The sequence below is a fragment of the Protopterus annectens genome, chromosome 7.part0, assembly GCF_019279795.1.
Source record: "Protopterus annectens isolate FY-2018-M chromosome 7.part0, PAN1.0, whole genome shotgun sequence".
Classification (NCBI taxonomy): Eukaryota; Metazoa; Chordata; order Ceratodontiformes; family Protopteridae; genus Protopterus; species Protopterus annectens.
The window spans coordinates 1,308,630,215-1,308,651,113 of NC_056739.1; the positions used below are offsets into that span (position 1 = coordinate 1,308,630,215).

Sequence of the window (20,899 nt, forward strand, 5' to 3'; positions counted from 1 at the left end):
GGTTGTTGCAAAGCTTGTGGCAGTATTAAGAAAGGGACCAATTTATACATCCTAATAGCGGGAAGGTCTTTCTGTTTAAGGTAGGGCCGGACTACAGATGTTGTGTATATAGCAGAATGTTGCTCATGCAAAGTTTCTACGTTGGGAAGACCAACCAGATGCTAAAACAAGAATTTTCAACACTTATTTAGTATAAGGAATAAAGATGAACACAATGCCTTGTTTAGGCACGCGATAACCCCACACATAAGTTTCTAGGGCTATTGTGAATATAAAATTGACCAACAGGGGGGGTGATATTAAACTTAATACTGAATTAGCTGAATCCAAGTGGATTCTTGAATTAACAGCACACAGGGATCCAGGCTTAAACGACGTTATCCCTTTAAAGCCTACACTGAGTAAAAGGCGGGTATTTTATTGAACATTGATTGGTTGACAATGGTTTTAAAAGGAATTTTACAATGTATTGTTTTTATCTGATGAAGGGCAACCGCCCGAAAGCGCTTATATTGTATCCATTGTTCGGTGGCATTAAATTGTGTTTTTATCCTGAGCAGTATCCAGCATCGTTATTTTGTCTGCTTTAGAACTAGTGATTGATGAACTGCCTGCCATGAGAGCTGTAGTCCTCCAAAATCGTATGGCTCTCGATTTCACCCTAGCGTCGAAAGGTGGAACTTGTGATTTAATCCAGAAGGAGTGCTTTATATTTATTCCTGACAATCAGCATGAAATTGAAAGTCATCTCGAACTCATTCAGAGAGTCTCCAAACTCTCTAAGGCCAAGGAGGCCGATAACTCAACATGGGCATGGTTAACTAACCTGTTTTCAGGTTGGGGAGGTGGATTTTTAAAGTTAATCCTATTAATTGCAGTATTAGCTCTTGTTGCTTTTCTTGTTGTGTTTTTAATCAAAGCATTGATTTTGAAATGAATGTCTTTCAAGACTACTAAAAAGATGCCAAAGTTTTATATGCCTACAGTTATGGATGATGAAGTTAAAATATGTGACAATTTTAAAGGAACTAGCCACATGGTTATGTTAGACCTAGGGCAAATGTATGATAGATTAAATGGTGATGCTTACACAGCATTAAATGGGAGATTGTAGAATATGAATGGTCAAAACATGTGTTCAAAGGAGACTGAGTATGTGAAGAACTTGTATGTGTTGATTTGAACTATGAACTATTAAGTAAACTGTGAATAGTGGAAAAGTACTGAAAACCATGAGCCTGTCTGATGGCAGGAAATGTGCTTTATATGGAAGTGTATCCGATTTTCTTTCTCTGCCTAGAGATGTAGTAATGTGAACTGCTTCAAGCCTATGGGTAAACCACTGATTGGTTAATTGTCTTTTGTACTATTTTAATTGGTCTAGTTTATATTTTTGTACTGTCAGCAATATCACCAGCATATAAGCTTATGCATTCCTTTGTTCGGGGAGTCTCCCTGGTACTTTCCAGTAGGCTCCCATAAGTGTGTAATAAATACCACTGAAAGAGAGGAAGAAGTCTCTTGTCTTCAATTATGGTAAAATGCAAACACAGCAATACTAAAATAAGAAAATACTGCAGCATACTAACCTCTATAAACCACAAGCCCTGTAACAAACCATATGAGACAGAAAAAAACATGGTTTGCCACAACAATCACATGTACATCAAATGCTCCACTCCATATTCACTTGAACTCTAAGCACTTTGCTATCTCTTTCTGTAGATGCATCATCTCATACAACAGGTTCTGTAGTTGGAGGTGGAGGGCATCAGCCTTCTGTTTAGCCTCATGTGTCTGATCATAGATAGTAATCTAGCCTTTGACCATCATGTGTCTACAGTAGTGAAGAAATTCATTCTATGCTGTGCAACTTATAAACAAAGATATGACATCTAGGCCCAAAGAAGTGATTGTTCCACTGTATTCAGCATTCATCAGACCTATTGAGTACAATACCCCATTTGGTATGTACCTAACCAGAAATATCCAACAGTTGAAATGTCCACAGATGTTCTTCACTAAAAGAATATAGGGTATAAGTAACATGTCTTATGCACACCACCTCAAGGCCCTATCCCTGTATTGTGTCTCCTAAAGATTGTTGAGGGGAGATCTATGCCTGGCATACAAGGCATTGTCTGACACCTCTCTGATGGACCTCCTTCATATCCGCAAACCAAATGGCACCAGAATTAACAGTTCTAAAGACTTAAAACTTACCTGTGATATAAATAGGACCTACTGGAGAGACAGGTATGTATCCCAGAGACTACCCCTTCCCTGGAACAGACTCCCCATCCTTCCCTGGAACAGACTCCCCATCCATGTGAAGCACAGTTCCTCCCTAATCCAACTCAAGTGTAACTTGGACAATTGGATGAGGAACAGGAAGTGCATCCCTTGTCTGGCACCTATGTCTTTAATGGAGTCCAAACAAAAGCTGTCTCAGGCGGATCCATGGTAAAACTACAATTTATTGATCTTTAATAAACACAAAATAAAGTTCAATAAGATGTAGTTTTACCATGGATCCACCTGAGCCAGCTTTTGTTTGGACTTTGTGTATGGTCTTTGTGTTTCATTTGATGTCCCCAATGGACACAGGCAGCCTGCAAATGGTTCATCTCCCATGCCCCTGCTTGTAAATGTTTCACCTCCCAAGCCCATGATTACACTTATCAAGGACAGCAGAGCTTGTTAGAGATTTGGGATGCATGTCTAGGCTTAAAAAGGCCCGTGTGGTCATTAGCCTAGTATACATCTATGAACCTATATTCACACTGTAAAGAATGCTAACACACTTTGACCTAAGTACATCAATGTGAATGGCATAAGATCTTCACCTTACGGAATTAGCACTGCTTTTTCACAAAACTTTATGGATAATAGGGAAAAGCCATCATTTTTGTATCATGTTCTTTAATGAAAGCTGAAATGAGCAATGCCTAGATTAGCCAAGCACTCCTTTGCCTCATAAAGGGAGTATGAATGTTCTGTTATTAGCTGCAAGAAAGAATGTTTGTGCTGTACGGAATAATGCTTATGCATTTGTGTGATAACCAGTATTAGTAAAATAAATTTAATAAATGAATGCAATCAGCCTTCACCACTGGCCCGAGTTTTACAAGAACATCCCTATGACATTATGTAAGAATATCAACATGGCCTCTGTTTTACCATCTGGATAGTCACAAGAAGCAAGCATAAGTGAGCATTAGAGATATATTTTACAGTCTACACAATTTTCAAATTTCCAGTCACCAATACAAACATTTGTAGAGAGACTCAGAATAACTCTGTGCTGTTTAAATTGTAAATGTACAGACTGGTAGTGAAGATTGACCTATGATTAGAAGGGAACAATGATTATTCTCCTTTTAGGCACAGAAGGAATATCCATTTCCATGCCAAGGTACATAAGCAGTAGACCCAGAGTTGCCCCTAGATAAACTGCTCTCCTGATTGCTTGGGATGATCCATGAAGGCATCTTGGCATAGTGCAAATAAAGGCATAGTTAAGAAGTTATGTGTCATTGTCTGATTGGGCTCAAGGGTATATATATATATATATATATATATATATATATATATATATATATATATATATATATATATATATATATATGTGTGTGTATATATATATATATATATATATATATATATATATATATATATATATATATATGTGTATATATATATATATATATATATATATATATATATATATATATATATATAAATGTAATTTGGAATGAACATACCACCCCACTACTGCACCCTTGGGAATATCCTATAGTGCTATAACAGTGCATCCAGACCTTGCAGGATCATTTATGGACAATGCATTTTTTTGTAACAGTAGATGCCCATTTAAAATGGCATGAAGTGGTCTTCATGGAATCATGTACTAAAGAGCAAGCCTCTTTGGTTTTCAAATTAATGTTCATAAATAATGGGAGCCTGAGTAAATTGTGAATGGAAGTGGCTTACTGGTTACATCAAAAAAGTTTAAAACTTTCAAGAAACAGTATATTAAAAAAAAATATGTGCATGGCTGCCACACCCATTAGATGTGAAACTTTTGTAATGAAGTGCAAAAATGAACACAGACACACACACACACACACACACACACACACACACACACACACACACACACACACACACAAGGTTTTCCAAATAAGTACATTTTCGTACTTCATTACAGAAGTTTCACTTGTAACGTGTATGGCCGCCACACACTTATTTATTTATTTTTTGATTAATAAGGATAAAATCCAACACTCATTTGCCTTGATAGTTCAAACACTGACTACTACGGCCTCTCCCTTAACAACATGTCATATCTGCTCATAACTGAAGCAGCTGTATGAATGTTTCAGCCCATATCAAGATCACAAAGACAATTTATACTATCAGCTTTACCTAAGTAACTGCTATGTAATTGGAATGTAGCAGAACACTGAACATCTTTCCTTGTAGGTCCCTTTGTGGTCCTTATCTTAATACAAGCCCCATTTCTTTTCCCACCAATGGCTTGCAATACTTCAAGTTCTGCAATGTCGTATCAGGTAAGAAGCAATGAATTTTCAGCTGTTGTTTATCAAGTATGTGATTTCATAGTACACTATGAACTTGTACTTTCAAATAAAAGGGTGTAAATTATATAAGCTGTTATTTGTCTACATTAGTGCCATGTACCAAAATGCCTTTTGCATTTTTACTGAAGCATCTTTGTATGCACTATGGAAGAGTTGGGACACTTACATGTTTCATAAAAGTTCCTCGGGTACTAGAGCTGCAAGCTAACTCTGAAAATTAATTGTCAACCTTTATATGCAATAATAATTCAGGATACAAAAAAGTAAGTGCACACTGACAGAGGCTAAATAATTCATTTGAAGTTCCCGTTAACCCTAACTCTGTCGCTGCCCCTAAACTTAACCTGTGGCTTAAATTACAAAAAAATCCCATAACACTACAATGACACAAGACAGCTCAGACACTCAACACTTGTACACATACACACACTCAGACACAAGCAGATACTAACTTAACCTAGCACTAACCATCAGAAACACTTAATCTATCCCCTTACCTAGCCCATACTCTAACCCTAACCCACATACATTTGTAAACACACACACACACACACACACACACACACACACACACACACACACACACACACACACACACATACCTACTACACATCCCACTTACATATTTCAACAAAACACACATGATAACATTTCTATATTATAAGCTGCACTTTCGTCTAAAAAACACTACATTTCTGCAAGTTACATGCATATGGTCAAGTAGTCAAGTTGATGAGTGTTGTAGTTTCAGTAATAAAGTGAGGATGATAGAGTGAGAAAGTTACCGAGTGACAGTGATTTCATGTTTTGGGCTATGGGTATGGTTAGTATGTTATGTTGGATATGTGTAGGTAGTAGTAGAACATTTGTGGGTATAAGTATGAGGTTGTATTTGTTTTGTTTACCTTGTTTACTTTACTTGCGTGTGTGTGTGGCTGCCAGGGATCGTTCACTCGCTCTGACTCTTCTGCTCTTACTCTTCACTCTCAGTGTGTGTGTGTGTGTGTGTGTGTGTGTGTGTGTGTAATCACTCGCTCGGTCTCACTCTTTACTGTCAGTGTGTGTATTTGTGGGGGGGTCGCTCACTAGCTGCCACTCTTCACTGTGCGTGTGTGTGTGTGTGTGTGTGTGTGTGTGTGTGTGTGTGTGTGTGTGTGTGTGTGTGTGTGTGTGTGTGTGTGTGTGTGTGTGTGTGTGTGTGTGCATGTATGTGTGGGATCTCTCGCTCGCTCTAACTCTTCATGTGTGTGTTGGAAAAGCTGAAGTAGAAGTATGTAAGTCAACCTCTGCCCTTATTTGATTTACGTACTTCCATTTCACTTTTCCGTTACAGCCCGAGGTCTCACGCCATCCCATAAGAAGTTTCACTTCAAAAACTTTTACTTCAGTACTCTTCTCGCTTGTCACAAATGGGTTATATGAACATTTAAAAAGGTGGTAAAAATGATAAGCCCAAATAAAAAAGCCACTGCAACACAAATTAGTTTCCCGTTCACATAAAAAATGCTGTTCTTCCATCCGCAAATAAGATATTCACTACATATTTCTGAAAAGAAACTAGGAGGCATATTTGGAGTGGCAGAAGTTTGATAGTCAAGGATAAGTTAATGGTAAGGAATTTCAAAACATGAATTTCCACAATTAAGAAGTTCTGACACCAGCCAGAATATACTGGTAAAATACTGCAAAATGATAAATGACATGCAGACCATATTCTTGTAAAACTTGAGCCTTTTAAGAATTCAGAAGATGTGGGAGAAGTCATCTAGAGAAGCGATGATGACCAAATCTGGCATGCTAATCAATCTATTAGCTTGGAGCCAATAGTCAATCAGCTGAAATTTGTTGATCAGTAGCTTCCTGCATAAAATTCAGATGAAGAAGATAATGATGAGATAACAATGGATATCCCTCACCCTTACCAGAGAACGACAGATGTTCTACAGCATGATCATAAAAGATGGATGCTGGATGTTCCAAACTATGATAAAAGAAAGATGGCTGTTCCACACCATGACCAGAGAAGGAAGAATGTTCCACATCATGATATGAGAATGATGTATGTTCTATTCTATCTCATGGCTAGAAAAAAAGAGATGACCTGTAAAAGACACATAGAAGTACACCTTCTTAGACCAATCCATTCAGAAAGGTAGAAGACCAAACAACAATTCTCGAGGTACATCAAGCTGAGGGTCTATCTAATAATGATCAAAGGTCCAATGGTAGTCTGCTTTCTAAAATATTTCCACTTTAGGGAAAAATGAAAATCATAAGTTCATATAGAGGGTTCTACAAGAAACTAGGTTGGTTGCACCCTTGGTTGTGGGATGAAGCCCTGAGAAATAACAGCAGTCCTATCCTGAAGGCGGCAGAGTCACTTAAAAATTATTGTTATTGTTTAGTACTTTAGCCAAGTCTGACTGTTCATGACCTCAAGGTCTTTATTATACAAGACCCATTTGCCAACAACTGCTTCATGAAGTTCTTACAAATTCATATTCATGACTTCAGTAAAGCTGTCTCTCACTCATATCTTCTGTCATCTCCTTCTTCTGCTGTTGCTGTTTTGAAGCATTGGTGTCTTGTCCAGTGAATTCTGTCTTCTCATTACATGGCCAAATATCTGAGTTTCACTTTTGCTGTCAGACCTTCCAGTGAACAGTTTGAAGTAATTTCCCTAAGCGTTGGCAGATATGATCTTAGTTCAGAGTCTTGTCAAACATTTTCTCCAATACCATAGTTCAAAAGCATTGACTTATCAGTGCACAGTCTTACTTATATAGTCAGTTTCACACAGCCATATTTTATTACTGGAAAAAACATAATTTTGAGCATATAGACATTTGTTGTCAGTGAGATATATGTTTTTCTTTAATATCTAAACCAAATTTGACATAGTCTTTCCTTCAAGGAGTAAACATCTTTTATTTATTTATTTATTTATTTTATTTTACATTTGTTGACCGGGCTAGTCCAGCTGGATATATGTCCATTTTCAGTAGAGTCCCGGGGAGAAAAGCTCCACAAAACACAGTATTATTTATATTATGAGATATTTTACAGCTGCAAGTACATTGCAGATTTTTTTTTGAACTGCGGTGGTGGTGCTGCGGTAGCGTTGTCGTCTCACAGTAAGATGTTGTCCTGTTCGATTCTCAGCTAAAGCGTCTTCTGTGTGGAGACATGCATGAATGGGCGTACCTTCGTTGAAGGTTGTGCATCAGGGCCGGCAACTCGGCACTTAAAAATCTACCGCCAATCATTAGCGGACTGGAGTTCCGCTGTGGCAACCCCTAACCGGGAAAAGCTGAAAGACACAACAACAACAGGTACATTGCAGATTTTTAGCAATTCTTTACATTTCCTTACATTTCTGCTTACAGAATCATAGTACATATCATGTATGGGTAGTCATATGAAGATAATTCTAATAATATTAGCTTAATATATAAAAACACATTTATTCAAAAATAATTAATTTAATTTAATAATAATTCATTTTAATTTCTTGATTGCAGTCTTCACCATTTCTGGTGATTTTTTCAGCCTAGGAAAATGAAATCTGTCACAATCTCTGCTTCTTCCCTATCTTTGTAAATTACTGATTGGGCTAGATGACACATGTTTACTCTTTTATATTGAGTAGCAAGTCACCTTTTGCACTTTCTATGTTCACCTTTTCATCAAGCTATTTAACATCTCCTCATTTTCAGCCACCAGAATGGTTTCTGAATGGCATAACTGAGGTTTTTAATACTTTCTTGGCAATTTTAATTTCTGCATCTGATTAGTTTAACTCATGCAACCCAGAATTATGCATGATATTGTCAACATATAAATTAAATAAGATGGCAATATACAGCCTTGCCACACACCTTTCGGAACCTTGAACCAGTCATTTACTTCATATTTGCTTTGAATTCACCTTCTGCATTTGTGTAAGAACTTGCCACAAGTTTGTTATAATTCACACAGGAAAATGCTTCAGAGTAGAATAAAGCAGAAGACAATATTTTTCTTCAATTCCCTTTCCATCTCTATTATCCAGCGGATGCTGGTAATTGGATATTTGGTGCCTTTCCCCTTTTAAAGCTAGCTCATAATCAGGCAGTTCTCAGCCAACATGCTGCTGGTGTCTATATTGCAGTATCTTGAGCTTGCACGTGAAATGAGTGCATCTCTTCAATAATGTGAACACTCTTTGCCTTTGCTCCTTTTTTGGGATTGAAATATAACTTAATTTTTTTTCCAATTTCAAGGTCATGGTTGTGTTTTCCAAATTTGCTGGCAAATTATGAGCAATACACTTAACAGAATCATTTTGCAGGATTTTAAACAATTCGGCTGGAATCCATCACTTGTTGAACACTTGGCAGCCTTGTTCTTAGTAAAACCCACCTGGCTTTGCTTTCCAGGAAGTTTGGCTCTAGATCTGAGGACATACCAGCATATATATTTCTATCAAAACTACAATGTGCCAAACTCTAAGTAACAATTATTATACTTAATTATGATTCTACAGCCTTCATCTATTGAAAATTACCTAATGTACAATTAGGCCAATGTAGCTAATGTACAATTTCTCCTCTGTTATACTCTAATATAATGAGGGGACTTACGTGTTATGTACTGTGTTGCATCATCATTCAGGCTCTGTTTTATTCTAAGTATTGGGTGGCACAGTAGTGTAGCGGTTAGTGTTCTTACCTTACAGCAAGTTGTTCCTCAGTTTGATTCTTGGCTGGGATGCCTTCTGTGTGGAGTCTGCATGTCCCCTCTGCATTCATGTGGGTTTCTGCTAAGTGTTCTGGTTTCCTCCCCCATTCCAAAGACATGCAGGAGTTGGACTGAACACTCTAAATTGGCCCTAGGTGTGAGTGTGTGCATGCAGATGTGTGTGGTGCACCCTCTGAAGAGGGTTGGGCCTTGGGCTAGCAACCTGAGCCAGTACAACCTGTAATTACTACAGAAACAATGAGTACTGATAGGTGCTCATTGCCTGATGTACCACATTGTGTGTAAACTGGAGACAGAGAGAGATTTTAAGTATTGCCTAATCCTACCCACTACCATTCAACAATTGGCTAAGTTTCTGGTGTCATTCTAACGGGATCCAATATCTGTCTGCCTGGGATGACATGATTAACAGACCTCGTTGCTTTGCCAGAGATGGCCTGCATCTGTCACCCCTGGGCTTCCGGATACTGGCCAAGGCTCTTGCCACCCCTACAGTGCCTTTTTTAGGTGGTGTTCCAAAGACCAAATTACCACCATAACAGCTGCAAACAAATGCTGCTCAACGCTAGAAATCTAAATATCAAAATGCACTTGCTCGAAGCACTCCTCAAAATGGAGAACATCGACATTTGTGCTATAACAGAGACCTGGTTTAAAGCAGCAGAAAGCACCCCTGTACTACTAGGCTATAACTCATTCCACAACTTTCGGCCCCAGAACTTGGACAGAAATTCCAAAGGCGTTGGTGTTTCCATATTCATAAAGGATGTGCACACCTCCAGATTGGTAGCCCAACATAACGCATCAGAGATACTTCAGGTGAAGCTAACATTGGCTAAGACAATGATTCAGGTCATAGCCTGCTACAGGTCCCCAACCATGTCAAAAGACTCACACTCCACATTCCTAAGCACCCTGGAGAATATTAAGGTCCAACCTAACACTCTCATACTGGGTGACTTCAACTACCCCTCCCCTCCATTAACTGGGAAAACTACTCATGTACCAATACACTTGCCCAACGTTTCCTGGAATTCATTAATTCCAATGTCATGGACAAGCTTGTTCTTACCTCCACTAGAGGTAGCAACATCCTTGACCTGGTCATTACTAACATGGGTGACCGTTGCTCTACACCAATAGTAAACTCCTCCCAGGTTAGATCCGACCACAAAGTAATCACCTTGGAAATACACATCCCTCCCACCCCACCCCTGCAAAGGTAACCACCATGAAAAACTTCTCCAAAGCTAACTCTGGACTCCTAAAAATAGAGGTGGCTAACTTCATGGCACCCATGCAAATGGAGAATAGTTGCATGACCACCGAATCATACACCAATGCACTGAATGGACATGTACACAAATGCATGGATCTCGCCATACCCAATAGAATCAAGATGCTCTCCTCCAAAAAAGGAAGCTAATCTGGTGGTCCCCTGCCATAAACAAACTCTACAAGACAAGGAGGAAACTGATGTGGAATAAGGTGAAGTTCCAAGACTGGAAAAACTCCCTTATCAGCCTCAACAAAAAGTTGAGATCCCTCATCAAATCTTCTAAATCTAGCTATGAAAACAGGATTGCAGCAGATAGTAAAGACAACCACAAGGCCTTCTATAGTTATGTAAAGAATCTCCATGGCAATACCCAGATTTGCTCTGAGCTACTGTACAATGGTACCTCCAATACTGAGCCAACAGATATTGCCAATATACTGGCCGACAGATTCAGTGCCAACTTTACCCCTCGATTCCCCCCCCAAAGGACCAATCACAATACCAATAGACTGCAAGGCACCCAGTATCACTGCTGCACAGGTTAAAACAGCACTGTCCAAGGCCAAGAATACAGCTTCTGTGGGACCTGACAATATCCCTGGCTATGTTCTATATGAACTACAGAGTGAACTGGCACCTCACATGTGTGCCCTGTTCAACCACAGCTTCACCTCAGGCTTTGTCCCTACTGAATGGTGCACTGCTACAGTCATCCCTCTCCATAAAGGAGGAGCGATTACAGACCCTAGGAAATATCACCCCATTAGCTTGATGAGCCTGATATGCAAGCTACAGAACACATCATCATGGCCCTAATAAACAAGGATATAGGGAATTTCCAAACTCTGGATCCCACACAGTTTGGTTTTGTGAAGGGTAGATCATGCCTGCTCAACCTGGTTGACTTCTTTGAGTCAGTCACCAGAGCTGTGGATGAAGGCAAGGTGGTTCATACAGCCTACCTTGATCTGGCCAAGGCCTTTGATACCATTCCCCACTGAGGAATCATAGAAAAACTCACTAAGCTAGGCATCAACCCGTATATCACTAGGTGGATTGCAAACTGGCTCACAGATAGAACCCACAGTGTGAAAGTAGCTGACTCTAAGTCAGACTGCTGACCAGTCACTAGTGGAGACCCACAGGGTTTGGTCCTGGGTCCTCTCCTGTTTGGTATCTACTTCTCTGAAGTCCAGGCCAACACGAAGGTACTCTGGCTGACAAAGTTCACAGACTATTGCACGCTGGGAGCTATTATTAACTCCCCAAGTGATGTTGACATCCTACAGAAAGGCCTCACTGAGACCAATGACTGGTGTCAGAACCATGGTCTTAAGCTCAATGCCAAAAAGTGTATCATCATCCCCTTTGGGAAAAACCCAGTTCCCATGAATTACCACATCAACGGTAGTCTGCTGAGCACAGAAGGCATTATAAAAGATCTGGGAATACAGGTTGACAGCAACCTCTCTCTTTTGACCACCACATTGCCACTGTGGTCAGAAAGTCCTTCTATGTGGCACATGTCATTACTAAGGGTTTTGCATCCAGGGAGAAAGAGGTCAGCAGCTCCCTCTACTCTTCCCTCATTAGGCCAATCAATGAGTACAATAACCCGTTTGGCATGTACCTCACTAGATACCTGCAACAACTGCAGTGGCCGCAAAAGTACCTCACAAAGAGGATCCTAGGCCTTAAACACTTGTCCTATATGAACAGAGTAAAAAAACTCCAACTATTCTCTGCCCCATATTGCCTACTTAGAGGCAATCTCTGCTTGACTTACAAAGCCATCTCTGACCCAGCTCTGTTATAAATGCTACATCTAAAGAAATCCCAGTCTCTCCGCACCACACACTCCAGAGACCTCTACCTCATTACCACAATCAACAGAACATGCTGGAGGGACAGGTTCATAACCCAGAGACTGCCCATGCTATGGAATAGACTTCCCATACATGTCAAACAGCACCTCACTGGCCCTCTTCAAGAGAAATCTTGATGAGTTGATGGGAAGTAGAAAATTCACCCCGGGGATCACTCTAGTGGCTCTACTTGACAAAGGCACTGGGAACTAAGGTCGGGTGGCATGATGCTAGGGTAATCCTATGGGCTGGGCTTGTAAAGGCTCCAGGGCCATTAGCCTAGTACACACCTATGAACCTGTGAACTATGTTCTCTGCTTTACTGTACTGATGTTATATACTTTATTACTGAAAAATGTAATGTTGAATACTGCCATAAAAGGGGTTTTGTTCTTTATGTCTGTCATAATTGTTGCTGTATTTTGGCCGAGGTCATGGTTGAAAAGGGTCTTTGAACTAGTTCATTCTCCCAGTTAACAAGGTTAAATAAATAAATAAATAGCTTGTAGAGATATCTTGTATTTCCCACTCTATCTTCTTCCATTTCTTAGCACTGCTGATTAAAATATGCCTCCTTATCTCTCCTTGCTAATCTCTGTAAATCAGACCTCCATTTGACATATTTTCCCCATCTTCATTGCCTTTTGCTGTCTTTCCTTGGCCACTTCTAAATCTTCCACAGACAGTCATTTGTCCCTCTTTATCTTCTTTGTAAATGGAATTTTTTTGCCACCAGCCTCTGCCATAGTTCTTCTGGTACTCTGTCCAGTAGGTCAGCTCCCTTAAATTTCTTCTTTCCTTCTACTACATATTGACACAGAATATTCTTGGCCTTGTACATAGTTGGCCTAGAGACTTTTATTGCTTTCTTAAATCTGATTTCAAATGCTGTAATAAGAAGGCAATGGTCTAAAAACCACAGTCAGCACCAAGTTTTCTTTTTGCTGATTGTATAGAGCTCTTTCATCTATGACTACAAAGTATATATTCAGTCAAATTTCAGTACTGGACATTTGGCCACACCCATGTATAAGGCTATTTCGTAGGCTGTGGTAATAGAATGTTTGTTATAACCAGTGTATTATCTTGGCAGAATGCTACTAATTTATGTTTTGCTTTATTTTGTTCCTTAAGGGCAAACTTGTCTATTACCCTAGTTGTTCTTTGACTGCCAACTTTAGCATTCCAGTCACCTATGATGAATGTAATACCCTTTGAGTTGTGTTAGGGCTTGCCACCCAGTGGTGTAAACCTTGGCTCAAGTTGATTGTCACTGTTGAAGTGACGCCCTGACCCCTTGTGTTAAAACTGGAAAAAGGGGTTGTGGACAAATGGATGGATGGATGGATGGGTGGATATCTACAAGATTCTGCAGATTATCATAAAACTGGTTATGCGGAACTACTTGCTTTGAAGTCTGATTGAAATCATTCACTCATTTTTGTGGGCTGTAATTGTGTCCTGATTTTGCCAGCTTTTTATTAACCATGACGGCTACTCCCTTTCTTCTGCAAGATTCACGTCCACAGCAGAAGTCTGATCTGATGGAAACGATTAATTCTAGTCCATTTTCATTCTCTAATTCCTAAGATGTTATTTATCCTTATCGTCTCATTTTTAACTAGATGAAGTTTACCTTATTTCATAGTTCTTGTATTCAAAGTTCCAAAGGTGTTTTCAGCACTGGAATTTCCTTTGTTCTCCAAGCACCTCAGTAGATGGACATCCTCTCTTCTTTAATCCATCTGCATCATAGACTGTAACACAGTTTGTACTTGTTGTATGCTCCTCCCTGGTAGCTAGACATATTTGGACTTGAAGGTCCCAGCTTTTGGTGTAATTTCACCATATCTCTGGTTGCTTTTGTCCATAGAGCTTTCTTGGCAAAAATAAATGGACTGACCGTATCCTTATCACTGGACTGTATTTAGTCTGCTCTCTCTCTGCCATAATATGTTTATCTTTGGTGACTCTGGATGGTATAGCTCATATTTTCATTGAGCTATACAAGATATGCAAGGAGAAGGTAACAATCTAGAAGGGACCACCACAAAGACACTATGTAGGGCACTGTAAAAATCTTGGGAAAAGTAGTAAAGATAGTATCTTGACTACTGGAAAAAACACCCTAAGAAGCTACAAGGGGCATGGGGTAATATAGCCTAAGTATAACTACAAAGTGTTACATAGTCATAGCAGAAGTAAACAGTGCACTGAATTAATGATGCTTTTTTTCAGATTTACACTAGTGGTTCATCCAAAGTGTATTCTTCCAGAAGAATAAGCCTTGTGCTTGAACTGTATGCATGTCTTTTTTTGTAACGTACAGCCTTCTGGGATATATTTATGTGTGTGTGTCAGAGAGAAATAAATAAAGGTTCTGATTTTACTTTTTCTATGTCAATCTACAGTTTAAACCATGTCCAGAATAAGCATAATATATATTTTAATTGTATGATTTATTCAGTCCATTAGAATCCTTATTCTGACGGCGGTAGTGGTGCTGCGGTAGCGTTGTCGCTTCACATCAAGACGTAATCCCGTTCGATTCTCAGCTAGAGCGTCTTCTGCGTGGACTCGGGCATGCGTGAATGGGCGTGCCTTCGTTGAAGGCTGTGCGTCAGGTCTGGTAACTCGGCACGTAAAAATCCACTACCAAACATTAGCGGACCGGAGTTCCGCTGTGGCGACCCCTAGCCGAGATAAGCCGAAAGACACAACAAGAATCCTTATTCTCCTGCGCATTGTTTTTGTCTGAAAATGCAATACATGTAAATAAAAGCACTCCGTTTCTTATGCATATGATTAGTAACCACAGCTGACTGTCTTCTTATAAGAAGTTTTACTTCCAGATGGGATTCTTTGTGTCAAGGCAAAGCATTTGGGTCTGGCTTTGTGAGTTCATTCCCTGATAATAAGCATGTTGTGCTGTGAATTATTTTCAACTGATAGCAGCTTCCATTTACAATCACTATTTCCATTTCAGGTTTTCACTGTGTACCTGGTGTAAACAGTTCAATTGCAAGCAGCTTCCAATTACGATCAGCAATTTCATTTCAGGTTTTCACCATGTACCTGTTGTAAGGAATTCAATCGCAAGGCATATGAGTCGTACAGAAAATTCACTTTGAAGAGCTGAGTGTAGCATCTTTTCCTTTCCTACTATAACTACGTTCTTATGGAACAGAATATGTGCTATTTGTTTCCATACAGTGGTCATAATAGTGTAACACATTCTTCTTTTGCGAGAATGAGAAAGGTATGTTGTTAGTGTGCACAAAAAACGGCATGTTAGTTGTAGAGTTCTACTGCATGCAGGGTGAGTGTTTACATTTTTTCGTAAACTCCTGTATAAAAAGACGGTGTCACTTTGTTTTAAAGCTGTTGTCATCAGTGCTTCAACAGGCAATGATAATTAAAACATTCCACTTGTGTGGAGCTTAGGTGATGAGAGCACTTTCAAAGAAGTGGTGAAATGTATTTCCTGACAGCTGGGCTTAACATTAAGCTTTTCTTAACTTCAAGGCATTTTTTTCTCTCTCTCTAAATTGTGTTCTTACTGTCATAATTGAACTATTGAAAAGCTTCTACTGTATTCTGAATGTAGAAGTGGTTCCAATTTTTTCCCTAAATGTTTAGAATTGGCCTGACCGTAGTGTGTTGCAAGATGATAGGAGTCTTATAGTAATGAACACCTTTTATTCCTACTGACTTTGCTTTATTGCTAGAGAGTGCAGCATTATCCTATTCAGCAGAATGGTTTGATCTGCTTATATTAATCCTAACTTTAGGTTTGTTTAAAATGTAATAGTGCTGCTCTGTTATATCACATTATGCTATATTCATTTTTAAATTAATCCTCCTTCTGCTAGAACTGTTTTGAGTCTATAGTGCAAAATGAGCATAATTTATTGTGGGAGCTTCACATTTTGTATACATGTCTTGGTTATTGCTTCATATTTTTGATCTGTCCGTTGAAACATTTTTGAATTTTTATTTATTATTTATTTATTTATTTTTTAAATCATCGAGTACAGTCAAGACATTAGCGTTTCATACTTGTATTATACATTTATATTATTACATTATTGTATTATAGTATATTACATTATACGTTTCATACCTAATATATATATAAGTTCCTAAGCGCCCTGGAGAATTTTACTGTCCAACTTAACACTTATCATACTGATTAACCTCAATTACCCTTCCATTAACTGTGAAAGCTACCCATGTATCAATGCACTTGCCCAATGTTGCCCGGAATGCATCCATTTCGGTGGCCTGGACCAGCTCGTTTATACATCCACTACAGGTAACAACATCATTGACCTAGTCAGTACTAACATGGGCGACTGTTGCTGTACACCAGTAGTCAACTCCACCATGGTTAGATCTGACCACAATGTCATCACCTTAGAAATCCACATCACTCCCACCCCCCTTCAAAGTTAACCACCATGAAAAACCTTTCCAAAGCCAACTTTGGCCTCCAAAGATCAGAGGTGGCTAACTTCACGGCACCCTTTCAAATGGAGACTAGTTGCTTGACCTCCAAACACACACCAATGCAGTACGAGCACGTACACAAATGCATGGATTCCACCATACCCAATAGAAACAAAACACTTCCCTCCAGAAAAGGGAAGCCAGTCTGGTGGTCCCCTGCCCAAACAACGCTACAACAGAAGGAGGAAACTGATATGGAATAAGGTGAAGTCCCAAGACTGGAAAAAAAAGTAAATAATGTGGGAAGAGATAGCCAGGGAATTGTTATGGCTAGGCTTGTATAGGCCCTAGGGCTGATAGCCTAGTACCAACCTATGAACCTATGAATCAGCCTCAACAAAAAGATGAGATTCCTCATGAAATACTCTAAAGCTAGCTGTGAAAACAGAATTGCAGCACACAGTAAAGACATCCACAAGACCTCCTATAGTTATGTAAAGAATCTTCACGGCAATACCAACATGTGCTCTGAGCTACTGCACGATGTTAACTCCTGTACCGAGGCAACAGATATTGCCAATATACTGGCACATAGATTCAGTGCAACTTTACCATCTCTCCACCCCCAAAGGACCAATCACAATACCAGTGCACTGCCAGGCACCCAGTAGTACTTCTGCTTTGGTTAACACACCACTGTCCAAGGCCAAGAATACAGCTTCTGTTGGACCTGGCAATATCCCTGGCTGTCTTCTGAAGGAACTACAGAGTGAACTGGCACCTCACCTGTGTGCCCTGTTCAGTCCCAGCCTCAGGCTTTGTCCCTACTGACTGGTGCACTGCTACAGTTATCCCTTTCCCCACAGGAGGAGTGGCTACAGACCCTGGGAAGTATCGCCCCATTAGCCTGACAAGGCTGTCATGTGGAGCTATGGAATGCATCATCATGGACCTAAGAAACAGGAATATGGGAATCTCCAGACACAAGATCCCACACAGTTTGCTTTTGTGAAGGGTAGCTCATGCCTGTTCAATCAACCTGGTCCACTTCTTTGAGTCAGTCACCAGAGCTGTGGATGAAGGCAAGGTAGTTTATACAGCCTACCTCAATCTGTCCAAGCCCTTTGATAACATTCCCCGCTCAGGGCTCATGGATAAACTCACTAAGCTGTGCATCAACCCCTATAACAATAGGTGGGTTGCAATCTGTCTCACAGATAGAACCCACAGTGTGAAAGTAGCTGAGCCTAAGTCAGACTGCCAACCAGTCATGTGTGGAGTTCCAGAAGATTCGGTCCTGGGACCTCTCCTGTTTGGTATCAACTTCTCTGAAGTTCATGCCAACACGACGGGACTCTGGCTGACCATGTTTGCAGATGATTGCAAGCTGAGAGCTCTAATTAACTACCTAAGTGATGTTGACATCCTACAGAAAGGCCTCACTGAGACCAATGACTGGTGTCAGAGCCATGGCCTTAAGCTCAATGTCAGTGAATTTGTTGTCATCCCTCTTTGGGATGCCAGGCACTACAGGGTTGTTACAGCACCAACAATCAGACACCAGTGTGAAAGTGCATACCAACAACCTATTCCACCACAGTCACAGTCACATAATGGTAGGTCAGGTGAACAGCAGAGTATATGGACTGTATGAAGAAATACTTACGTTTTCCAGTCACACACTACCCCTACATACAGTGGTCCAATTCTCAGTGTAGTCTGAAAACTGACCATGGTACAGGACATGTCTCAGCCTGCTGCTACAAAAGCATGCAGCCAATAGACCAGCAGATACTGGAGCAGCATGCACAGTCAGATAAAAAAGGAGCCATAACACTTAAATCTACCCCCCTCCATACACAGCCAAAATAACATGTACACATGACATGTGTACACAATCCCAGCAGTCTGTCAACAATGGCCAGACATGCACAGACCTCTCAAATGTACAGATCGCCTCAGAATGTGCAGGCTCAGGACTGATTTCTATGGCCTCTTCCCAGTAACATGTCTGTGGGTCTACTACATCACTGGGATGGTAGGAGGAATGCAGGCAAGAAACAATGCTACTAAATATGTCTGAGCATCATAGTGCATGACATCTGGACAAAGCCTGACATCATTTGGGGACAAAGGCACAAACACAGGCGTAGATTGGACATATTGGTGTCAGAAATTTAGACAGTTGCTGATGTTTACTGGGTTTGTTGCAACAAATCCTTTATGAGGAATATGGAGGCAGTAATACCAATGGGGTTTATTATTTACTCCCTGCATTCCCCAGAGTCCCTGACTGATTTTCCAAGGACAACAACTGTCAAAGAAAACATAACAGGCAAACATGTGGCCAGTTTGTGGACAGCATGCCAGTGGAGAGGTATGTCAGAGACATATCACTGTCAGACGTGAAGTCACTCACTAAATGCATGTCCACAGAAACCCTGTCAACCTACAAACCCACCATGTGTATAAACAGCACTGATGATAACATAGAATCTGTTCACAATTCTGGAGATATGTACCCCATGTTGTTGTGCTGTCTCCAGATGTCCTGTCTTGTGAAGTATTCCCACCTACTGTCTGTGAATCTGTAGCCCACCACCTCTGTAATGTTCCTCACACAGGCAAGTAATAGGGCCAAGGCCCACATGAAGGGCATCCCATTTTTTGGAGCTAGCAGCAGTGCCCAGGCTCACAGCACAAAACTTTGTGGGCACCTACATAGTTGTATGGCCTTAGCAATACCTGACACCTGCACAGAGAACAGACAGGAAGTGGACAGTGCCCAGGCCCACAGCACAAAACTGTGTGAGCACCTACATAGTTGTATGGCCTTAGCAATACCTGACACCTGCACAGAAAACAGACAGGAAGTGGACAGCAAACATGTTATGCATTAGGATGAATGTCTTGAAGGATACAAGTCTGAAAGTGAAATGTATGCCATTACTACATGACATCAGTCCTCAATGACATGGGCAAAAAACATAGTACTCAACAGTTTATATAATAATATCATATTAATATCCAATAGGAGGTACATAAAAACATACAGCTTAAACACCAAGAACAAGATAGCGTAGTACTCAAGAGTACCAGCTCTGCATGCAGAGGTGCATGGTTGGAGTACTACAATAGGCAATCTAATTTTACATGGAAAAGCAGTGTCAACTGTACTAATTTCATAATACAATATGTGTGGAGTCATATTCGTCAAACAGTGTACTGTACCTGGTGTAACATGCAAGTGTGAGTACATATAACATGATACTACCCATTTATAAGAAATAATAAATAAAAAAACATGTGATACTACCCATGTATACCCAAATGTCCAGTATAGTATAGTCACACCCCTTGCTACTGTAATGAGAGCACATAAAAGTGTACAGGACATTAAATAAACTTATTACATGATGTCATTACTCTGCTATTTTATGAGACTGGAATGTGAGCAATGGGTACCAGGGCAGAGCTATGCTTAGCAAGTTTACACATTGCTTAAATGTGAATGATAACCAATAGTTACCTCTGCTAAGCATATCTGCGCACTGGTAAGTGTCGGTAAGCAAAGCAATTTAAGCGCCTATTGGTTTAACTGTGTTTTAGCACCGCACAAACATGCTAACAACTGCTTAAAAGTGCCTTAATCACTCTGTATCCAGCAGCCCAGCTTCTGGCCAGCAACAAAATAATCAGCCGTGCTCAGACTTGAATCTGGGGTGCTTTATACCATAGTCATAGCAATTTACTACTAGGCCATCTTAGCTGTGAGATGTCAGGATGCTTTTGCAACATATGCAGTACAGTCAGTTTACAATAAGAAAGAAACACTGTGCAATGAGGAATGATTGTTATCTACAAATATATACATGAAAAAATATTTACATATATAGAGGGATAGATAGATGTGAGGAGATACGTATATATATATAATAATATTAAAAAAAGGGGTTTTTATT

The 20,899-nt window shown here is 40.0% G+C and overlaps 1 protein-coding gene across 2 annotated transcripts in view; it reads left to right on the forward strand.

Annotated features, from left to right (window-relative positions):
* Positions 1-15,703: 15,703 nt before the first annotated feature.
* Positions 15,704-20,899, forward strand: part of HEMK1 (HemK methyltransferase family member 1) — a 1,059,949-nt gene continuing 1,054,753 nt past the window's right edge. The window contains exon 1 of one of the 2 annotated variants that reach the window (XM_044077921.1): positions 15,704-15,747. The gene's annotated coding sequence lies outside the window, so the exon portion shown is untranslated. Of the gene's footprint in view, positions 15,808-20,899 lie in introns of both variants that reach the window. The other variant, XM_044077920.1, reaches the window with a different exon arrangement.